This window comes from Oncorhynchus keta, chromosome 37 (assembly GCF_023373465.1).
Source record: "Oncorhynchus keta strain PuntledgeMale-10-30-2019 chromosome 37, Oket_V2, whole genome shotgun sequence".
NCBI classification, from domain to species: Eukaryota; Metazoa; Chordata; class Actinopteri; order Salmoniformes; family Salmonidae; genus Oncorhynchus; species Oncorhynchus keta.
In genome coordinates, this window is record NC_068457.1 from 23,697,675 (window position 1) to 23,708,442 (window position 10,768).

Sequence of the window (10,768 nt, forward strand, 5' to 3'; positions counted from 1 at the left end):
ATTACAAGCCCTTAACCAACAGTGTAGACTTTACCGTGAACTGCTTACTTACAAGCCCTTAACCAACAGTGCAGTTCAAGAAGAAGAAAATATTTACAGGGAGACTAAAATAAAAAGTAATAATAAAAAGTAACACAATAAGAATAACAATAACGAGGCTTTATACAGGGGGTACCGGTACCAAGTCAGTGTGCAGGGGTACAGGCTAGTTGAGGTAATCTGTACATGTAGATGGGGGTGAAGTGACAATGCATAGGTAACAAACAAACAGCGAGTAGAAGCAGGGGGGGGTCAATGTAAATTGTCCGGTAGCGATTTTATGAATTGTTCAGCAGTCTTATGGCTGGGGGGTAGAAGCTTTTGAGGTGCCTTTTGGTCCTAGACTTGGCGCTCTGGTACAGCTCGCCGTGCAGTAGCAGAGAAAACAGTCTATAACTCGGGTGATTGGAGTCTCTGACAACTTCATGGGCTTTCCTCTGACACCACCTATTATATAGGTCCTGGATGGCAGGAAGCTTGGCCCCAGTGATGTACTGGGCCGTTCGCACTACCCTCTGTAGCACCTTGCGGTCAGATGCCGAGCAGTTGCCATACCAGGCGGTGATGCAACCGGTCAGGATGCTCTTGATGGTGCAGCTGTAGAAACTCATGAGGAGGTGTAAAACAAACAAACAACCATATTTGTGTGGTTGGTGAATTAACTGTTTACATGGATACTTGTGTCCATTTCTCTTCTCTCTTAACCCCAAAGAGCAATCTTGAATGAATTTCTCTTCTCCGCTTAACCCCAAAGAGTAATCTTGAATTAATTTATCTTCTCCGCCTAACCCCAAAGAGTAATCTTGAATGAATTTCTCTTCTCCGCTTAACCCCAATGAGTAATCTTGAATTCATTTCTCTTCTCCGCTTAACCCCAAAGAGTAATCTTGAATTCATTTCTCTTCTCCGCTTAACCCCAAAGAGTAATCTTGAATTCATTTCTCTTCTCCGCTTAACCCCAAAGAGTAATCTTGAATTCATTTCTCTTCTCCGCTTAACCCCAAAGAGTAATCTTGAATTCATTTCTCTTCTCCGCTTAACCCCAATGAGTAATCTTGAATTCATTTCTCTTCTCCGCTTAACCCCAAAGAGTAATCTTGAATTCATTTCTCTTCTCCGCTTAACCCCAAAGAGTAATCTTGAATTCATTTCTCTTCTCCGCTTAACCCCAAAGAGTAATCTTGAATTCATTTCTCTTCTCCGCTTAACCCCAATGAGTAATCTTGAATTCATTTCTCTTCTCCGCTTAACCCCAATGAGTAATCTTGAATTCATTTCTCTTCTCCGCTTAACCCCAGAGTAATCTTGAATTCATTTATCTTCTCCGCTTAACCCCAATGAGTAATCTTGAATTCATTTCTCTTCTCCGCTTAACCCCAAAGAGTAATGTTGAATTCATTTCTATTCTCCGCTTAACCCCAAAGAGTAATCTTGAATTCATTTCTCTTCTCCGCTTAACCCCAATGAGTAATCTTGAATTCATTTCTCTTCTCCGCTTAACCCCAAGGAGTAATCTTGAATTCATTTCTCTTCTCCGCTTAACCCCAAAGAGTAATCTTGAATTCATTTCTCTTCTCCGCTTAACCCCAAAGAGTAATCTTGAATTGTTTGGAATATAATTGGAGGGGAAAGGATGTTTTGCTTGTCATGTTTCTGCTTTCGAAGATCATATTTCTAGTGACGCCTTTGATTCTAACTGTCATTAATAAAGGTATCTCCCCCGGCAACATGACATAACCTCTGCTTACCTCAAGACTCTTGTCATGTTATTGCTGACTCCCTTTAATTTAACAAGAAGGATGTTTTCAGTCTCTGGCTTTATAGCTGCAAATCCATAAGGTTTTATTAAAGAGACCCTAGACTTACAAGGACTGTATAATGTGTTTTCCTGTGTTTACAGAGGACCAGATGACCACTTCACCCCTTGTGGAGACATACAGATGAAGAATGATTCTAGCTACAGGGGGAGAATGTGGAAGACATTATTATGTTACATAATACCAATAAATGTATACTAAAGCTTGTGGAAAGGCTTACTCATCAAAAATGCAGGTTGACGTGTATTGTCATCCATCTTTCCCTGGAGGCAGAACTGAGAGATTTCCGCCACACCCTTCGAAAAAAGGGTTCCAAAAGGATGATTTGGTTGTCCCCATAGGAGATTCCATTTTGGTTCTATGTAGCTCTTTTGGGTTCCATGTAGAACCCTCTGTGGAAATGGTTCTACATGGAACCAAAAGGGTTCTACATGGAACAAAAAAATGGCTCTTCCAAGGGTTCGCCTATGGTGACAGTCGAAGAACCCTTTTGGGTTCTAGATAGCACCTTTTTTTTGGCTATATTGTAAAAATTAATGGGGAAAAATTATTTTGGGGGGTCTTAGTTTAAGGTTAGGGTTAGGCGTAAGGGTACCGTACTAAACCACAAATTACCTCTATGTCCTGCAGCATAATCTCAAAACTTTTACTTGAGCAACCACTGTAGCAGTGTGGTTAAGGTTAGGGTTCATGTTCATGTTCATGTTAGGGTAAGGTTTCAAATCAGATTTTATGACTTTGTGAGTATGCCAGCTACACTCTTAGCATCTTTTTTCTATCTAGAACCTTTAAGGGTTCTTCGGCTGTACCCACAGGAGAACCCTTTGAATAACCATTTTTGCTTCCAGATAGGACCCTTTTGGGTTCTATGTAGAACCCTTTCTACAGATGGTTCTACATACCCAAAAGATATATCTGGAACCAAAAAGGGTTCTCCTTTTTTTCTAAGAGTGTGAGTGCAGTGACCACACTGCAGAGCTGCCTCCATTACATGAGTCATACCAATAAATGCCTTCCTGCATAAAAAATAGCCCCTTCATGCTGGAAAGCTTGTTAGCTATGTTGTGTTCTGTTGTCAATGAAGTTATCCTGCTCTTGACGAATGTTTCAAGTTTTACGTTTTTAATGTCACATGCACAAGAGCAGTGAAATGCCTTGCTTGCAAACAAAAATGCAATAATCAATAACAATGTAATACTAGAAAAAGCACACAATAAATATGAAGAACACAATAAGTAAGCATACTTATATACAGGGTCAGTTCCGTACTGTATTTACAATGTGCAGGGATACTGGTGTGATGGAGGTAGATATGTACAGGGGTATGGTGACTAAGCATTAGGATATATAATAAACAGAGTAGCAACAGCTTGTGCGTGTGTGTAGTCAGTATAAATGTATGTGCATATTATGCGTGAGTGAACAGATTATGGAGTGAATGGGTGTGTGAGTATGCATAGAGATAAAGGTCACTAGTCCTTGTAGCTATTTGGTTGGCTATTTATCAGTCTTATTGCTTGGGGATAGAAGCTGTTCAAGGTCCTGTTGGTGTCAGAATTAATGCACCGGTACCGCTTGCCGTGTGGAAGCAGAGATAGTCTATGTCTTGGGTGGTTGGAGTCTATAATGATTTTCCGGGCCTACCTTTCACACTGTATGTCCTGTATGGCAGAGAGCTTGGTCCCAGTGAGGTACTGGGCTGCCCGCACCACCCTCTGTAGCGCTATGCGATCGAGGCGGTGCTACTGCCATACCAGGCAGTGATGCAGCCAGTCAAGATGCTCTCAACGGTACAGATGTAGAACCTTTTGAGGATTTGCCCATGCCAAACTTTTTAACCACCTGAGGGGGAAGTAGTGCTGCAAACTTGATGATGGTGTTGGAGTTGTGTGTGGCCACGCAGTCATGGATGAACAGGGAGTAAAGGAGGGGACTAAGCACACACCCATGTGGGGCCCTCATTTTGAGGGTCAGCAGGACGGAGGTGATGTTGCCTACCCTCACCACCTGGGGTCGGCCCGTCAGGAAGTCCAGCATCCGGGGACAAGGAGAGGTTGAAAATCACAGTGAATATGCCAGCGAGCTGTTCTGCGCATGCTCTGAGAACGCGCCCTGGAATACCGTCGGCCCCGCGGCCTTTCGGGTATCGATATGATTAAAGACCTTTCTTACGTTGGCCTCAGAGAGCGAGATCACCCAGTCCTCTGAGACGGTGATGGCCCTCACGCCCGGCACGATGTTGTTGTTGTCCAAGTGTGCATAAAATGCATTGAGTTCGTAAGATAGAGAGGCATCGTTGATATTAAGAATTCCCAGTAACAAAGTCGTCAAGAAAAAACAATCATTTTTAAGCATTAGCAGCAGCAGGCATGTTTCATTTGGCCAACTGAGTCTTCAGGAGATAGATTGTGTGCGTTCATCAGTGTCCGTCTTCAGTCTCTTAAGCTATCTTTGAGTTGTTTGTTCTACAGATTGGCATTGGCATCCTGTTGCCTTCTCAAATGGTGGGAAAGTATGGAAGTTTGACACTTAAGACATGTGTAATCATGCATGGTGGTTTCTTGGCACGGATGTGGTGTTTCATAGTTGAAGGCATTCCAACTGCAGCTGATTGACCCAAGAGCAGAACTCAGTGTGAGGCTGATCACAAGTGAAAACAGTTGGTTTGGTTATATGACCCTTAAAGTGAATAACAGCCAGCCTTCAGGGTATTGCGCTGAGGGAAAAAGTCTAGCTAGCATCTAATCCTTTGGCAGACTTTGAGATATGTTAGTCAGAAACAACTTCTCTTCCAGCAATATCCCAAATCGTTGTGTTTGTTTGTTTTGTATATTGAATAAGGAACTAACAAACTTCACTCAAACCAAACCTTGAAACACTAAGAGTACATTCTGTTGTGGACCATGGTCCTTCCATTTCTCCAAAATTGAGCATACCTTCTAATTAAAATGACACATCTGGAACAAAAGTCCCCTAAATCTCCAGATGCTACTTTTCTAAATTGACTCTTCAGGAGCATTTTACCTCGTGGCTATATGGAACATATAGCGGCAGGGTAGCCTAGTGGTTAGGGCGTTGGACTAGTAAGTGAAAGGTTGCAAGTTCAAATCCCCGAGCTGACAAGGTACAAATCTGTCGTTCTGCCCCTAAACAGGCAGTTAACCCACTGTTCCTAGGCCGTCATTGAAAATAAGAATGTGTTCTTAACTGACTTGCCTGGTTAAATAAAGGTAAACAAAAAAAACATTAATCGTCCCTCATAGCTTCTCTGGGCTCATATATTGTCCAGTCACATTTAGGTGGACTTGATCTCAACGCTCTACAGCTGTTGATTCACTCCATAAATAACTGCAGGGGCTTTCACTGGCAGCACATGCATGGACACATGTTGAAAAACACACATGTTCACTCATACTGTATTCTCTTTGACTGTGTCCATCTGTCATGAGTCCAACTTCACCCTTTCATTCGTAGAGCATCAGTCCTCATTCAGCTACAGTTGTGGGGCACAACAGCCCCCGCCTCTCTGCCCTCATCCTCACCAAAGAGACGGTAGTTAACGTGAAGGCAGGGTATATTTACACCGAGCACTGTAGCACAACTGATGAGTGGCTTGGTGTGAGACTGAGCCGTCTCTCTTTCATCTCCTCTAATGAAGTTTGATCATGCGTGAAGAGCTGGGGGCACAAACACGTCTCCAGCTGCCTGCACAACCACAGCTTCAACATACTCCGAGCTCAGATACTCAGGTACACACATGTTACCCGTTTACAATGTACACCCGCCGCACGGAAAGCAAAGCAGGCACTTGAAAATTCAACAACATGTATTTTTTAACAAGAGGCTTCTCTGCCTGAGATTGTGGAGTGTGCAGAGGGGAGATGTTGGCCCAATCCCAAACCCAATCCCAAACCTAACCAAACCCCTCCCAGCTGTGTTAGAGTATCATTGATAGACACCGCAATCACAAGGCTACATCCTCTGGGAAGTCCACTGGACAGCAGCAAAATGATCATTAGGATAAGATTTCTAGTCAACAAACAGAGTGGCGCTCACATAGATTCACCTTTTTTAATCATGGGAACCTGTCCAAGAAACACCCCAAAACAACCAACAGGCAGAGATATACACACACACACACACACACACACACACACACACACACACACACACACACACACACACACACACACACACACACACACACACACACACACACATAATTCTAACAATAAAACTAACCCCTAACAAAACTAACCCCAAGTGAGGACAGGCGAAACGTCCTCACTTCTATGACTTTCTGTTGTTTTACTATTCACATACACACTGCCGCTAAAAAAAATGTTTGAAATTGGCGAGTGTTTGCATGTGAGCTAATACAGTGTATCGATCATCCATTGTTTTTAGCCTGACATTTCCCTTTTCATTTCAAGGAGAGTAAATTCATCATGTTGCATAACTACTGTATGTTTAATGGGACAGTCAGTACGCTGCTGAACGTCCTGTAGCTCAAATCATCTGAACATGATCTCTAACAAGAGGCAATCCAAGCTCCAAACAAACATTACAATTCTACAGTGAGACCAAAAAGCATCAGAACAAAATTCAAGGAAACATAATCTACGTACTGGTAACAACCAAACTTCTGCTTTTCATTCCGTTTTTGTGCCAAACTCATTCTTATCTTGCACAGTCACAGCTACAGGTTGCAAGACAGATATACAATGGTTTTGCGCCTGAATCTAAATGCTTTGCATTTATGGTCAGTAAATAGCTTGGATGAAAGCGTCTGCCATTCACACTGTGGTTTCGCTGCAGTCAAGTCTGCACAACTCTACACGTTATGCAATGTCCTAAACATTTTGGTCAATACTTTTGCGATAATTTCATGGGACTTTACCAACTGGACCATGAAACCTCTACTCATGTACACATTGCAATTTGGTTTTGGCAAGCTATTTCTTTCTATACAACGTGAATGGTATTAGGAGAACATATGCAAAGTCAGCAAAACATTGCATTGTCCACAATGCACAATAATAAGCATCAACAACACCAAAACACTTTCCATCACACATGCATTGGCAAAAACATAATATGCATGCTCAAAGCTATACATAAAACATGTAACACAAAACCATACTATCCAGAAACACAATACACCTGACTTTACAGAACGGCCAATCTGTGCACTTGCCTCTAATCCTCTGTGCAGGGATGCAGTTGAGGAGAATGGATCCGGAGAGGAGCAGGAGAGAGACTCTGAGGAGCATGGTGCCTGCAATAGAGCTCTCTGGTCAGGGATGCTGGACAACTTCACTAAGGTAGCAGCTCAATTTAGGACTTGTGCAGCGCTCCGTGGAAACACTGTGGAGTAAAGAGGACCACCGGACCACGAAGCATCTATACTAGCAGGATAGGAGAGGGGTGGGGACTGGTGATGTCACAACCCAACCCCACACACACTATTCCTAGGTGGGTGGCTTAATGTGTGGAATCTCGCTGAAATGTTTCCCTCTATTTTTTTTCCCTCCCTCCTTTTTTGTATCAGCCACCCGGTTTTCCCCTCCCCTCCCCTTCCTCCTCCTCCAGCCCTCCTCCTCTTATGTGTTATTTTTTTATTTATATTTATTATTTATTTATCCTCTGTTCAACTCAAGTGCTATTGCAATGTAGATTCCAGGAGGCGCCAATGTGGTGGGCAAAACAGGGTGGTGGCACAGGAGGAGCACAGGACTGGCACCCTCGCTCCATCCTAACCTATGGCCTTGGGGGTAAAGTTAAACTCATGCAGTGTAGTTTGTATGGCACACTCCCATCCCCACCTCTGCCCAACATGTGCACACTGTGCAGACGAACCAGTACCATGTTTTTCAGCCCTTTGCTTTTGGAACACACTACACAACATCACAGTACATTCTCTGAGCACAAATGACACGGGTGGAGGAGCGCCAAAGGGTATCCAAATCCAACCTCCACTGGAGCTCTTTGGGAGGCAGTGACCATGCTCTCCCGCCAAGAAGTCCAGCCCCTGACAGAGAGGAGGTATGAGGGGCGGTAGTACAGAGGAGAGAAGGAATCAAAGCCCCTGACATAGAGGAGGTATGAGGGGCGGTAGTACAGAGGAGAGAAGGAGTCCAGCCCCTGACATAGAGGAGGTATGAGGGGCGGTAGTACAGAGGAGAGAAGGAGTCCAGCCCCTGACAGAGAGGAGGTATGAGGGGCGGTAGTACAGAGGAGAGAAGGAGTCCAGCCCCTGACAGAGAGGAGGTATGAGGGGCGGTAGTACAGAGGAGAGAAGGAGTCCAGCCCCTGACATAGAGGAGGTATGAGGGGCGGTAGTACAGAGGAGAGAAGGAGTCCAGCCCCTGACAGAGCGGAGGTATGAGGGGCGGTAGTACAGAGGAGAGAAGGAGTCCAGCCCCTGACAGAGAGGAGGTATGAGGGGCGGTAGTACAGAGGAGAGAAGGAGTAGCCCCTGACATAGAGGGTATGAGGGGCGGTAGTACAGAGGAGAGAAGGAGTCCAGCCCCTGACATAGCGGAGGTATGAGGGGCGGTAGTACAGAGGAGAGAAGGAGTCCAGCCCCTGACATAGAGGAGGTATGAGGGGCGGTAGTACAGAGGAGAGAAGGAGTCCAGCCCCTGACATAGAGGAGGTATGAGGGGCGGTAGTACAGAGGAGAGAAGGAGGAGGGGATGGAGGGAATAAGAGGGGTATCCACACACTTCCTTCAAGCTGATTATGTTTGGAGCCCCATCCAACCAACACGTGCCATCACATGCGACAGGATACCGACTGGTGGAGACAGCTGTTCCAGACAGAGCGCCTGCCTCTGCTCCATCCCACAGGAACTGAATAAAGGCATATTCATGATTCATGCTGCCCTCCACTAAATCACCATATCCAGATTTTACACAATGGACAAATTAATGGGTGACTGACTGACCGCCAAAAGTATGAATAACAGAAACCAAAACACACATATTCTGACTTAAAAAAAGAAAGGTTGTAAGGGGAAAAACACAATGTTGAAACCCCTCGTACTCATTGGACCATTCCTGCCAGAGACACAGTGACCAACAAGCATCGACACGCAGGTAACCAAAGTCAACACCCAAGCTGAGGGGCAGACAGGGACCTAAAAGCTGCCCTGGCATTTCTAATACACCGGCTCATTTTTTCTTCCTTGTGGCCCCACACCAGACCATTTCTTCCTTGAGGCCACCATTATTAGCCAGATTGTGATCGTTTTGTGCAAAAAAGGTTTGACAGGCCCACTAGGCTAAATGGACAGGCCCATCTGCCATTTGGCCGAGATGCCAGATGTCCAGTCCGCCGCTGCCCAAGTCCTGTACAGTTGTGAAACGTCAGGCTCCTTTTTCTCCTCTTGACTGCGAACAAAAATGTTGTTGTGCCTGACCGGAGTTTGTCCCCAATAAAAGTTTTACCTTAGAGCACGTCTCTCACATTGTTCTGCCAATTAGGATAATGTCTCAATGGTCGAGTGACCCATTAATGTTTATCTCTGACAGTAAGGTACAGACCGTTCTTGTGTTTGTACACTTCCTATAGAGGTAGATCACAGTCACTATGAACATGTCACTGCTAACGATGCTAACGAGGGTCATTAATTGATGTGACTTATTGTTTTGTACATTGAGTTCTGATTATCAAGCATCACTTGACATTTGTGAGAAAAACATAGGTGTTTATTGGCTTCAGATAATAAATCCATGATTGTTTTGTTGTTTTGCTTAATTAAGCTCATTTAGACTATTGAACAAAGTGTTTAAGCCCACAGCTTGATTCTTTGTAAATCATCATTAAAACAGTACGTCTGTGTACGTACATGCCCATACAGTATCTAACTCAATCCGACCACACAAAAAAACAAAAAAACATTATCCTTCTGGGAATCTGAGGACAAGTTCCCACAGGCTCAAATTGATAGGAGCCGTTGTTGTGAATGGGAGTCTCTTAAACCAATTGAAGCGTTTCTTCAGCCAAAGCATCCCAGTCTTTAGTGGTACAGAGTGGGAGCAGCACCTGCACCATAACACCATGATGACGAAACCACTGGAGAGACTGGATCACTCTCCAATCCACTCACAAGGTTGCTCAACTTAAAATAATAAACCTCTGTTCTATTCTCTACTGTATTTACAAGGAAAACCATCCCTCCTCAATGGTCCCTTTGTTTCCCTCTCCTATGTCTGGGAAGAGTAGGTGACGAGAGAGACAGACATACATACATACTGTACATACAGACATTCATACCTACATAGAGAGATACATACAGAGAGAGATACATACTGTTGGGATGATGGTGTACAAATGTTCTCCCGTGACTTAACTGTGAGGAAGTATTCCCTTTCACCCAGAGATGTCCCAGCTGGATTACCTCACATTGCCTTTCCAACACAACTTCATCTATGGGTCTCAGGTGAGTGACCACTAATGGGGTAGTTATGGGATGAATTGGCTGGTATTCTTTTCCATATGCCCTGAATGGGTTCCCAGGTACACGTGTAGTCAGGCTGTACATCTCTGCAGTCTAAGCATGTACATTCTCGTATCTTTGTCACTGGATGAAAGTTAGAGAAGACTGAAATAAAGAATACAACGACTTCTGTTACTCCTGTCAAGAGGAAGAATTACTTTACCGAAAAAAATGTACAGTTTTCACAATTATAAACAATACTAATGGACACAGAAGGAGATAAACCTAAAAAATGCTAAATCTTTTCAGATTTGCTCAGTTGACTCAGTAATCTTTCACAACCCCAATGAGGAAAGTACTTTGTTGCTCATGATGGCTTCCTGCTGTTTCCAAAGTTTGTCACTGGTGCTGTTGATGTTTTCTTGCTGTGCTTCCTTCCCTGTTCCTTTCCCATCTCAATACTCTGCAA

At 44.1% G+C, this 10,768-nt stretch overlaps 1 pseudogene; it reads right to left on the reverse strand.

Annotated features, from left to right (window-relative positions):
• LOC127916607 (target of Nesh-SH3-like) overlaps positions 1–7,724 on the reverse strand; it is a 31,111-nt pseudogene extending 23,387 nt beyond the window's left edge.
• Between the last annotated feature and the right edge of the window lie 3,044 nt (positions 7,725–10,768).